The sequence below is a fragment of the Lithobates pipiens genome, unplaced genomic scaffold, assembly GCF_037356315.1.
Source record: "Lithobates pipiens isolate NorthernLeopardFrog02 unplaced genomic scaffold, aLitPip1_a1.2 Scaffold_27, whole genome shotgun sequence".
In the NCBI taxonomy this organism is placed as follows: Eukaryota; Metazoa; Chordata; class Amphibia; order Anura; family Ranidae; genus Lithobates; species Lithobates pipiens.
The window spans coordinates 78,099,714-78,112,444 of record NW_027507788.1 but is presented as its reverse complement, the minus strand read 5'-3'; the positions used below and the strand labels follow the sequence as shown (position 1 = coordinate 78,112,444).

The 12,731-nt window shown below is 41.9% G+C and overlaps 1 protein-coding gene across 5 annotated transcripts in view; it reads left to right on the top strand.

Moving 5' to 3' along the window:
- The window catches only part of NR1H2 (nuclear receptor subfamily 1 group H member 2), a 232,388-nt gene that overhangs the window by 36,385 nt on the left and 183,272 nt on the right, over positions 1-12,731 (top strand). For 2 of the 5 annotated variants that reach the window (XM_077457096.1, XM_077457100.1), the window contains exon 2: positions 12,345-12,480. The exons of the other annotated variants lie outside the window; for them this stretch is intronic. The gene's annotated coding sequence lies outside the window, so the exon portion shown is untranslated. The remainder of the gene's footprint in view (positions 1-12,344; positions 12,481-12,731) is intronic. 5 annotated transcript variants of the gene reach the window in all.

Genomic DNA, 12,731 nt, shown 5'->3' with positions numbered 1-12,731 from the left:
TACTGCTAAAACGCCTGAAAAATGCCCCGGTGTTAAACTGAGACCTCGTTTACAGACTAAAGGTCTTTCCTTAGGCTTTATGTACACAAAATGTTTTACAACCTCCCTTGAACGATTTAACTTGACATATGGTAAAAGTTTAAAAATTTCTGTTTTGCTGTGTTTATCCACGTTTGCGTTTTTTTTACAAGCGTTTGTAAACAAAATTTTAATTATTTTTTTTAAAGGGTCAATAATGAACAATGCCTATAAATGAAATGCGGCTAAATGCGAGTTTACCGTGTTTACAAGCTGGTGCAGACATTTGGCGTTTTCAATGCCTCTGAAAAGCCGTTCTCAACTTATTTTTATTTTACAACTCAAGATACACTATTAATGACCTCCCAATTAGTATATCATCACAGCGCTCAAACTCCCCCTCCTCCCAGCTGCCACTTAAAAAACTAAATGAATCTATCAAAAAGGTGAAAAAAAGCAAATCTACCACTTGAAATGCTAAAAACACCTAGTGGCGCTATAAAGACTACACACTGCTAGAAAGCAGTGTGCTAAAATCCCCAAAACACTAACATAAAAATAATAAATAACTGTGCATCAATGTAATCAACAATAAAATAAATATATCGTGGACGAAACATGTCGGGGGCGTGGCTATAGGGCGACCAGCTTACACAGTTACTGATTATAAAGAAGGCGGAGGAAGGGGAACACACAGGTTGAAGGACTGGATATCACTATTTGGCGCTGGTTTCAAATCGAGTTGTCTGCTGTCAAGTACCACACAGATTCCTTGCATAGAGACAGTGCGATGTGATATGAATTTAGCTTGCTTCCAGTGTACTCACCAATGCCCATGAGAGAAGAATCTTTGAATTGACCAGTGGATTGTCTTTTTGAAGTGCCTGTTTTTTATTGGATCCATGTGAGTGTGATTTTAATTGAACGTTTTATTGAGATTAAATAGTTTTACATTATTGCACTATGGGAAGTTTCTTTTGTCTCCCTGAGGTAACTCTGAGATATTAAGTGATTAACCTCTACCTGCGATGTTGTCATAAGAAGTGGCTTGGAGAAATGGTCATCATCTGTATACATTATAAGCGTTGTTTGCCCGACACGAGAGTGCTGGGCAATACTTCTGGTGAGTGCTTTGAACAAGGGGGGCAGGACCACTAAGGGTGCGGTGGAGGATTTGCAGCTGATGGACATTTGTTTATAAGTTTTTTTTCCTTTTTTGAACTGTTGTCATCATCACGATTATTACTCTTCAATAATTGTATTGGATTGAAGACCATTCTAATGCACTTTGGAACTGCACATTTTCATTAGAGCACTTTCTGTTATTGTGTATGTTTCTTTTTCATCTTTTGTCACATTTTCACTGCATCATTCTTGTGCGATTTATGCATGTATTTATTATAATATATTTGTTTGTATTTTTTAGTGTCACATTATCACGATATATTTATTTTATTGTTGATTACATTGATGCACAGTTATTTATTATTTTTATGTTAGTGTTTTGGGGATTTTAGCACACTGCTTTCTAGCAGTGTGTAGTCTTTATAGCGCCACTAGGTGTTTTTAGCATTTCAAGTGGTAGATTTGCTTTTTTTCACCTTTTTGATAGATTTATTTTTATTTTAGCTTTTCAAAAAATGCTTCTAAACTCAACTGCCTAGAAAGGACTATAAATGACCCTGTCTACATGTACTGATAAAACATTGAGGAGAGAAGCTGAAAAAACTGGCCAACTGTTCCTAAAATGTCCATTTACCAGCAGCAGTGTACATGAAGCTTTACACCCCTTTTCACACTGAAGATCGCCCTGCTCTAGCAGTAAAGAGCTTTTAACCCCAAAGAAGGGGTCAACAGCACCCAAAAAGCGTCCGACGCAAGGATGAGTTAGAGGCGGCCAACTTTGTAGATTAGTGCGCGTAATGCAGAATTAACATTCGTTACTTGGAAAATGATACATTTCTCAAAATGCAGCGCACGTTTTCTTCTTTTAATGGGATAATAATGAAGCTGCTTTGCTGGTGATACTGATGGAATTATTGCAAACTAATTTTCAATGGATTTTTTTGGGGGGGATATCAAGAATAAAATTACGCTTTTTTGGGTGTGTTGTGTGTGTTTGTTTTTATTTTTTTTTTTTTTTTTTTTTCCTTGGTTTTTGAGATCAAATATAGAAAATATATCAAATCATTATTTAGCCAAGAAATATAATAAAAGCGAACAATGGTTTGGGTCAACAATGCCAAGAGTTGGTGAAAGCAAGGGTCCGTCATCCGGAGATAATTCTGAAAATCATCTGGATTAATCTCCTGGAGCTCCCCCAGCAAAGACATATGACATCATTGGTCACGATTAATAAAGCAACCCATTTTCTTACTGTTCCTCCTCCTCCTCTTCCTCCTGTTCCTAGACTGGATTTGGGTCAAAGCAATAACTCCAAGCCCAGTAATAATTAACACGTTCTCTCCGATTTTTGCAATATTTCTGGTTGACGAACAGACATTCAGAAATAAACTGAAAAGCACGAAATGAAAAGCGTGAACTGAAAAGCACTAAATCAACACTCGCCAAACTTCTACTTCCCAAAGGGTGGCGCTCAAGGGCTGAAAAACCAGGTGGTTTTATCTGTGGAAAATCTGATCGTGTGCACAAGGCTTTAGACTTAATGTACACTGGACTTTTCTCAACCTCTCCTGAACGCTGGAACATTACAGCTAGTAATCCATGTATAAAAACGTGCTTAGCAGCGTTTACAAGCTGTGTTTGCATTCAGTATTTACTAAAGCTAACCTCAGGAGACCCTCCCAAATCATTAGAAAGCACTAAAGCCAAGTATTTAAAGCGGTAGTAAACCCGCATTTTTTTTTTTTTTTTTTTTTTTTAAACCTGCAAAGCAAAAGGCATAATGAGCTAGTATGCACCGCATACTAGCTCATTATGAAATACTTACCTTAGAACGAGGCCCCGACATCTCGCCCGATCCACGCCGAGGAAGCCGACATGCTCCCTCGGCGTCTCTTCTGGGTATCGCGGCTCCGGCGCTGTGAGTGGCCGGAGCCGCGATATCGTCACTCCCGCGCATGCGCGCGGGAGATTTAAATCCGGCCGGACGAGCGCTGCCGGATTTTCGCGGAGAGAACCCCCTTGTGCGCATGCGCCGCTGCAGTCAGCGGCGCATACCGAGGGGAATATCTCCTAAACCGTACAGGTTTAGGAGATATTTTTTTTTACCTACAGGTAAGCCTTATTATAGGCTTTCCTGTAGGTAAAAGTTAAAAAAGTGGGTTTACTTCCACTTTAAAGCAGGAGTCTGCCGGGAGTCCGCGTTTTTTTTTTTTTAAAGCCAGCAGCTACAAATACTGCAGCTGCTGACTTTTAAAATAGTGACACTTACCTATCCAGCGCACCCGCGATGTCGGCACCCGAAGCCGATCTCTCGATCGTCTCTCGGGTGCTGCCGCCGCCATCTTGGGTATGGGAATCAGGAAGTGGAGCCTTTCGGCTTCATTTCCCGGTTCCCTACTGCGCATGCGCGAGTCACGCTGCGCAATAATGATGGACCCACTGCCTCTGGGATCTGTGTGTTTCCCAGCAGGCAGCGGGGGACTTTCGGAAAGGGGCGTAATCTACGCCCCTTTCTGCAGAGAGCTATCCCGGAAGTGGGTGCAGATACCTGTACTGTACAGGTACCTGCACCCCCCTCCCCCCTGAAAGGTGCCAATTGTGGCTCCGGAGGGGGGGAGGAATCCAATGAGCGGAAGGTCCACTTTAGGGTGGACCTCCGCTTTAACTATTTCAGTCATTCTGTGCGAGAACATTGTGAGTAGCAGCTGAGAAAGCAGTATGCTTGTAGCTAGCTTTTATTTTTTGGGTTGGTTTGTTAACCTCCCTAGCGGTAATCCCGAGTCTGGCTCGGGCTGGAATTTCAGTACCATAAGCGGTAACCCCGAGCCAGACTCGGGATTGCATCGCTGGATACAGGGAGAAGTTACTTAAAGCGGAGGTCCACCCTGAAAGTGGACCTCCGCTCATTGGAACCCTCCCCCCCTCCGGCGCCACAATTGGCACCTTTCAGGGGGGAGGGGGGTGCAGATACCTGTACAGTACAGGTATTCTGCACCCACTTCCGGGATAGCTCTCTGCGGAAAGGGACGTATATTACGCCCCTTTCCGCAAGTGCCCGCCCCTTTCCGCAAGTGCCCCGCTGCCTGCTGGGAAACACACAGATCCCAGAGGCAGCGGGTCCGTACTTATTGCGCAGCGCGATTCGCGCATGCGCAGTAGGGAACCGAGAAATGAAGCCGAAAGGCTCCATTTCCTGATTCCCATACCCAAGATGGCGGAGGCAGCACCTGACATACGATCTACAGATCGGCTTTGGGTGCCGACATCGCGGGCACGCTGGACGGGTAAGTGTCACTATTTTTAAAGTCAGCAGCTGCAGTATTTGTAGCTGCTGGCTTTTAAAGAAAAAAAAACGCGGAGTCCCGGTGGACTCCCGCTTTAACTTGTCCCTTGGATCCAGCGATGTCCTCCGTGCTGTGTGAGCGAGCTGTCCTCCGTTCGATTCACACAGTGCCGAGTGCCGCCGAGTTCCGTTCCCTGCGACGTTACGGCGCACGAAAGTGGAGATCTGCACCAAATTCAAAAAAGTAAAAACACACAGTACTGTAATCTTACAGATTACAGTACTATATAAAAAAATACACACCCCCTTTGTCCCTAGTGGTCTGTGCAGTGCCCTGCATGCACTTTTATATTATAAATACAGTTTTTTTTCTGCCTGGAATTTGGAGATTGTCCATAGCAACCAAAAAGTGTCCCTTTTTATGTCAAAAGTGATTTTAGACCAACTAGAAAACAGCGATAATAAATTTATAATCACTTGCAGAATTGAGCGATAGCGATTTGTGGGGAAATTCGTCATCAAACACTAAATCTAATGACAGCGACAATTCTGCAAATGAGCAAATTCATCCAGTGTTTTTGGATTTGATTTACATTTTTGAATAATTTTTATTATTATTTATTATATTTATAAACTATATCATACCTGGGATGTCTGCTAGACTCTGGTTTGAACAGATTTAAGTGAGTTATTCCTAAGAATTACAGGACTACAATATAAAACGCCAAATTTCCATGCAAAATAATTTTACCGCTTTCAGCACCTCGAACTAGAACTAATCGTAAGGCCAGGGAGGTTAATATGGATTCATGATGAGCATGTGTGAGGAAATGCTCCTGATGTTGCTTTTGCTGAGGCTCCAAAGACGTAGGAAATTGCATAAGAGGACCAGAGTTCATCGCTACTGGGCACATCCATTGATGACTCAATGCATGTCCACAGGATACTTTTCTAATATGTATGTTCAGCTGCGTAATTACCCAGAGAAATCTTTTAATTTTACACGCATGTCAATTGTCAATTGCCACCTTTTTAATGTTTTCTCTTGGAAAAGGTTAGACCTCACTTTACAGTCAACAAAGAGGACAAGGGGGCACTCTTTACCTCTAGAGGAAAAGAGATTTCATCTCCAAATAATATGGAAAGATTTCTTCAAAGTAAGAGCTGTGAAAATGTGGAATAGACTCCCTGCAGAGGTGGTTCTGGCCAGCTCAGTGGATTGCTTTAAGAAAGGCCTGGATTATTTTCTAAGTGTATATAATATAACTGGGTACTAACATTTATAGGTAAAGTTGATCCGGGGAAAATCCGATTGCCTCTCGGGGGATCAGGAAGGAATTTTTTCCCCTGCTTTAGCAAATTGGAAATTGGATCATGCTCTGCTGGGGTTTTTTGCCTTCCTCTGGATCAACTGTGGGTATATGGGCTGGTATGATATTTAATAAAAAAAAAAAAAAAAATTTTATATATATATATATATATATATATATATATATATATATATATATATATATATATATATATATATATATATATATATAATTTTTTTTTTTTTGTGGTTGAACTGGATGGACTTGTGTCTTTTTTTCAACCTGACTAACTATGTAATCTAGTTCCTATGGACACCAACATGAGGAAAAGCGTGCCACCAGAGGAACGTCAGTTGGTGACTCAACTTCAGCGTCCAGTAATGCAAGTCGTGTATTGTACAGCATAATTGGCTGATGAGGGGAATATCACATGGTATATCAAGCTTGCAGGCAGGGATAATTGAGTTTTTGGTGTTTTTTACCATTTTCTAAGCTCAAAAGTAATAAATAAAATGTTTCCCTTTTTTAACCACTTACCGACCAGCTCAAGTAGATATACGTTGACCGTTTGAAGATGGATATCTCCGTAACGGCAGCAGCTGCTGCCACAACCGAGGTATCCATCTTTAGAGTCGGTGGTTCTGTTTACGATAATGGTGGTCTCTGTGGTGGATTCGGCCCAAGAGCACCATTATCGGTGGTGGGATAGGTGCCACCCCCCTCCCGCCGCTACCGGAGCAGTTGGTAGCGGTGGAGGCGATTTACTTCTTCTTCCTCTTCTTCCTCTTCTTCTTCTTCTTCCTCTTCTTCTTCTTCTTCCTCTTCCTCTTCCTCCAAAATATGAGATCTGAGGACTTTTTGACACCAGATCTCATATTTAAGAGGACCTGTCATGCTTTTTTTTTTTTTTTTTTTTTTTTTTTTTTTTTCTATTACAAGGGATTACTCGTCCTGACTAGCTTGTGCGTAGAAGCGAACGCATACATGAGTAGCGCCCGCATATGAAACCGGTGGTCAAACCACACTTGTGAGGTATTGCCACAATCGGTAGAGCAATAATTTTAGCCCTAGACCTCCTCTGTAATGCAAAACATGTAACCTGTAGCATTTTTAAAACATTGCCTATGGATTTTTGAGGGTAAAAGTTTGACGGCATTCCACGAGCGGGCGCAATTTTGAAGCGGGACATGTTGGGTATTAATTTACTCCACGTAACATTATCTTACACAATGTAAATTTTATATTTTTTTATTAAAAAAAGTAAATTTTTTCCAAAAAAGGTGCACTTGTAAGACCGCTGCGCAAATACTGTGTGTAATAAAAAAAAAAAAGTATTGCATTGACCGCCATTTTATTCTCTAGGGCAGTGATGGCGAACCTTGGCACCCCAGATGTTTTGGAACTACATTTCCCATGATGCTCAACTACACTTCAGAGTGCAGAGCATCATGGGAAATGTAGTTCCAAAACGTCTGGGGTGCCAAGGTTCGCCATCACTGCTCTAGGGTGTTAGGAAAAAAAAACAATTATATAATGTTTAGGGGTTCTAAGTAATTTTCTAGCAAAAAAAAATGTTTTAAACATGTATGTAAACACCTAAATTCCAAAAAAAGGCTAGTCCTTAAGTGGTTAAAAACGCTCCTAAATGTGGGTAGCCGCGCTTGGCGCTTGAAATGTCTCTAAACACAGCTTCCGGACGCATTTTTCTTTTTTTTTTTCTTTTTATGGGTTCAAAAAAAGCCTCTAAACTCAACTGCCTGGAAATGAAGATAAGAGATTCTATGTACGTGTACTGATAAGATAACATAGAGGAGTGTTCAGGAGCGTTGAAGAAAAATGCCCAACTGCTCCTAAACGTCCGTTTACCAGCAGCAGTGTACATGAGGTCTTAGACCCCTTTCACACTGTGCCGCCCATAGCCTCGGCGGTAAAACACCACTATTCTTAGCAGCGTTTTACCGTTGGATTTAAGGCGCGTTTTGGCTGCTAGTGGGGAACTTTTAACCCCCGCTAGCGGCAGAGAAAGGGTCAAAACCGCCTGCAATAGCGCCGTTTTGCCGGTGGTATAGCTGTGTTGCCCCATTGCTTTCAATGGGGAGTATCGGTGGAGGAGCGGTAAACACACCGATCCAAAGAAGCTGCTGGCAGACCTTTTCTTGATGTCCTGCCAGCGCACCGCTCCAGTGTGAAAGCCCCTGGGCTTTCACACTGGAGACAATGGAGCATCTGTTTGAGGGCGGATTGCAGGTGCTATTTTTAACACTATAGTGCCTGCAAAACGCCCTCAGTGTGAAAGGGGTCCTAAAGCGGTGGGCCAGCGAAAAAAGTAAGTCAGCAGCTACAAACACTGTAGCTGCTGACTTTTAATAAGCACTTACCTTTCTAGGGGGCCCACGATGTCGGCCGCCTGAAGCCAACCCATCCCTCGGCTCTCAGGTCCTGGCGCCGCCATTCAAAGTAAGGGAAACAGGCATTGGAGCCTTTGCGGCTTAACTGCCCGTTTCCTACTGCACATGTACTGTAGAAATTGATCAAAAGCAAATGGCATAGGTGTCTTCTGAGCCTTATGCTGGCCACATGGATCAATTTTCAGACAAGAATATTCATGCAAAAACTTTGTACATTCGCTGAAAGAGAGAATGCTTGAAATTTTTCCCTTGCTTTTAACATTCTGTTTTTAACCACTTCAGGACCGCCATATTGCCAATGTACGTCAACACAATGGCACAGGCAGGCACAATCACGTAGATGTACGTGCCTGCCTTCCAGCGGGTGGGGGGTCCGATCGGACCCCCTCCCGCTGGTTACGGCGGTCCGGTTCGCTCCAGGAGCGCTCCGTGATGAGGGGATGGCCGTTGGTTTTCGGCCACCCCCTCTGGATCGCTCCTGGCCAATGAGAAGCTTCCTCCCACTGTGCATTGTTTACACAGGAAGGAGGAAGTGATGTCATTCTCCTCGGGGCGGTCTTTTTGACCGGACTACGAGGAGAAGACTAATAGTAAGTGTGCACCAACACTACACTGACATGTAGGTACACACAGGCACACAAACCGCCCCCCCTCCCCCCCCCAGTCACAGTGTCACTGATTGCATTGATCATTTCTTTACTGATCAATGCATTCCGTGTCAGTTGTGACAGTAAAAACTGTCAGGACAGTTAGTGTTAGGTCCAGGGTAGCCCCCTATCACCCCCCAATAAAGATTTAACCCCCTGATTGCCCCTAGAGTTAACCCTTTCACCCCCTTTTGCCAGTGTCACTAAGCGATCATTTTTCTGATCGCTGCATGTGTCGCTAGGTAGCTAGTTATTCTTTTAGGTTCACCGCCAGGTTTTTATATCGCTAGGTACCCCGATATACTACCCAATAATGGTTTTAACCCCCTGATTGCCGCTAGTTAACCCTTTCACCCCCTTTTGCCAGTGTCACTAAGCGATAATTTTTCTGAACGCTGCATCAGTGTCGCTAGTGTCGCTAGGTAGCTAGTTATTTTTTTAGGTTCACCGCCAGGTTTTTATAGTGCTAGGTACCCCGATATACTACCCAATAATGGTTTTAACCCCCTGATTGCTGCTAGTTAACCCTTTCACCCCCCTTTCACCAGCGATCACAGTATAAGTGTCACTGGTGACGCTGGTTAGCCAGTTAGTTATTTAGGTTCCCCGTCAGGTTTTTATATAGCGCCAGGGACCCCCATATACTACCTAATAAAAATTTGAACCCCCTGATTGCCCCTAGTTAACCCTTTCACCACTGATCACCGTATAAGTGTTACGGGTGACTCTGGTTAGTTTGTTTTTTATAGCATCAGGGCACCCACCATTTATTACCCAATAAAGGTTTAACCCCCTGATCACCCGGCGGGTGATATCAATTAGGTTTTAGGGTCAGGGTCTGCGTCGCCCCAGGCAGCGCTAGGTTAGTGCCAGTGCCGCTAACACCCACACGCAAAGCATACACCTCCCGTAGTGGTATAGAATCTGAACAGATCAATATCTGATCTGATCAGATCTATACTAGCGTCCCCAGCAGTTTAGGGTTCCAAAAAAACGCATTGTTAGCGGGATCAGCCCAGATACCTGCTAGCACCTGCGTTTTGCCCCTCTGCCCAGCCCACCCAAGTGCAGTATCGATCGATCACTGTCACTTACAAAACACTAAACACATAACTGCAGCGATCGCAGAGTCAGGCCTGATCCCTGCCATCGCTAACAGGTTTTTTGGTAGCATTTTATATTCAAATCCGGAAGGCAGTGCTTGGTTTTCGGGGTCCCGTACGTGGCTAGGCTCCCAAAAAGTCCCCCACATGTGGTATCCCCGTACTCGGGAGAAGCAGCAGAATTTATTTTGGGGTGTAATTTGACTTCTGCCCATAGCATGTGTGAGCAATATATCATTTAGTGACAACTTTGTGCAAAAAAAAAAAAAAGTTTGTAATATTCCCGCAACTTTTGGCAAAATATAAAATATTCCATGGACTCAACATGCCTCTCAGTAAATAGCTTGGGGTGTCTACTTTCCAAAATGGGGTCATTTGGGGGGTTTTTGTGCTATTTTGGCATTTTATGGCCTTCGAAACTGTGATAGGTAGTGAGGAGTTAAGTCAAAAATTTGCACCCTTAGAAATCCTGAAGGTGGTGATTGGTTTTCGGGGTGCCGTGCGCGACTAGACTCCCAAAAAGTCCCACACATGTGGTATCCCCGTACTCAGGAGAAGCAGCAGAATGTATTTTGGGGTGTCATTTCACATATGCCCATAGCATGTGTGAGCAATATATCATTTAGTGACAACTTGGTGCAAAAAAAAATTTTTTTTTTTTTTTTGTCATTATTCAATCCCTTAGGACAAAAAAAATAAATATTCAATGGGCTCAACATACCCATCAGCAATTTCCTTGGGGTGTCTACTTTCCAAAATGGGGTCATTTGGGGGGGATTTGTACTGCCCTGCCATTTTAGCACCTCAAGAAATGAGATCGGCAGTCATAAATTAAAAGCTGTGTAAATTCCAGAAAATGTACTCTAGTTTGTAGACGCTATAACTTTTGCGCAAACCAAAAAATATACGCTTATTGACATTTTTTTTACTAAAGACATGTGGCTGAATAAATTTTGCCCTCAATGTATGACTAAAATTTAGTTTATTCGATTTTTCTTATAACAAAAAGAAGAAAATATATTTTTTTTTCAAAATTTTCGCTCTTTTTTTCCATTTATATCGAAAAAAAAAAAAATCGCAGAGGCAATCAAATACCACCAAAAGAAAGCTCTATTTGTGGGTAGAAAAGGACGCAAATTTTGCTTGGGTGCAATATTGCATGACCGCGCAATTACCAGTTAAAGCAGCGCAGTGCGAAATTGCAAAAAGACCTCTGGTCCTTAAGGTGTTTATTGGTCCGGAGCTGAAGTGGTTAAAAAGAAAATCACATACAGGCAGTGCCCGGGTTACAAACAAGATAGGGTCTGTATGTTTGTTCTTAAGTTGAATCTGTAAGTTGGAACAGGTACAAAATTTTGAGTTGTTGTTGAAACAAGCATTGGTGATAAAGCATCAGTGGAGGTACCTTTTTCCCATAATAACCCTTACAGGAGTGAATTTCCCTTCCTAGGGGGAGATTTCCTCTCGCTTCCTGTTGTATCCCTCCGTTTTGTAAGTAGGAGTTGTTTGTAAGTCGAATGTTTGTAACTAAGGGACTGCCTGTCCACTATTTGAAAATTCCTTTGACCAAGAAGTTTTATAATTTCTAAATGTTCCTGTCACTGTGTCGATTTGACCACACGAACGATTAGAAAATCGAGCAAAGTTCTTAATTACTTTTCCTTTACAAAAACAATGTTGTTGTTTTTATTTATTTTTTATGGCCAACATATAATATTACAGTTCTGTTTGAAAATCTGAAAAACTCCTTTAACTTTTTTTTTTTTTTTCTTTAAATAAAAAAAATTTGATCTGAGTCTGATATTTACCAGATTCAACCTCTAATAATATATACAGTATTATAGAGATATTTAGGATTTATTTTTTTTGAACTTTTACATATTAACTAAATTATACACCACACTTTCTTTTAAGGTTATTAACCGATTAATCAAAATAATAATCAGTCAGCTAATAGATTATGAAAATAATTGTTAGTTGCAGCCCTATATTACAACCTTTAGTTCAATTTTTTTTATCTGAATTATATGTGATGGATCAGAACACAATAGTCTAACTTGGTAAAGTAAAATTAGAAAAATATATACATAAAACAATTTTTCAGAAATAAAAAACGGATAATTGGCATGTGCGTATGTGTTTACCCCCTTTTGTTATGAAGCCCATAAAAAGCTCTGGTGCAACCAATTACCTTTAGAAGTCACATAAGTAGTAAAATGATGTCCACCTGTGTGCAATCTAAGTGTCACATGATCTGTTATTACATATACACACCTTTTTGAAAGGCCCCAGAGGCTGCAACACCTAAGCAAGAGGCACCACTAACCAAACACTGCCATGAAGACCAAGGAACTCGCCAAACAAGGGACAATGTTGTTGAGACGTACAAGTCAGGGTTAGGTTATAAAAAAAAAAAAAATAATAATATCCAAATCTTTGATGATCCCTAGGAGCACCATCAAATCTATCATAACCAAATGGAAAGAACATGGCACTACAGCAAACCTGCCAAGAAACAGCCGCACACCAAAACTCATGGACCAGGCAAGGAGGGAATTAATCAGAGAGGAAGCACAGAGACCTAAGGTAACCCTGGAGGAGCTGCAGAGCTCAACAGCAGAGACTGGGGTATCTGTACATAGGATGACAATAGGCCATACGCTCCAAAGAGCTGGGGTTTATAGCAGAGTGGCAAGAAGAAAGCCATTACTTTCAGCAAAGAACAAAATTGCGTTTGCGAAAAGGCATGGGGGAGACTCCCAAAATGTATGGAGGAAGGTGCTCTGGTCTGAAGAGATAAAAATTTGACTTTGTGGCCATCAAAGAAAATTCTATGT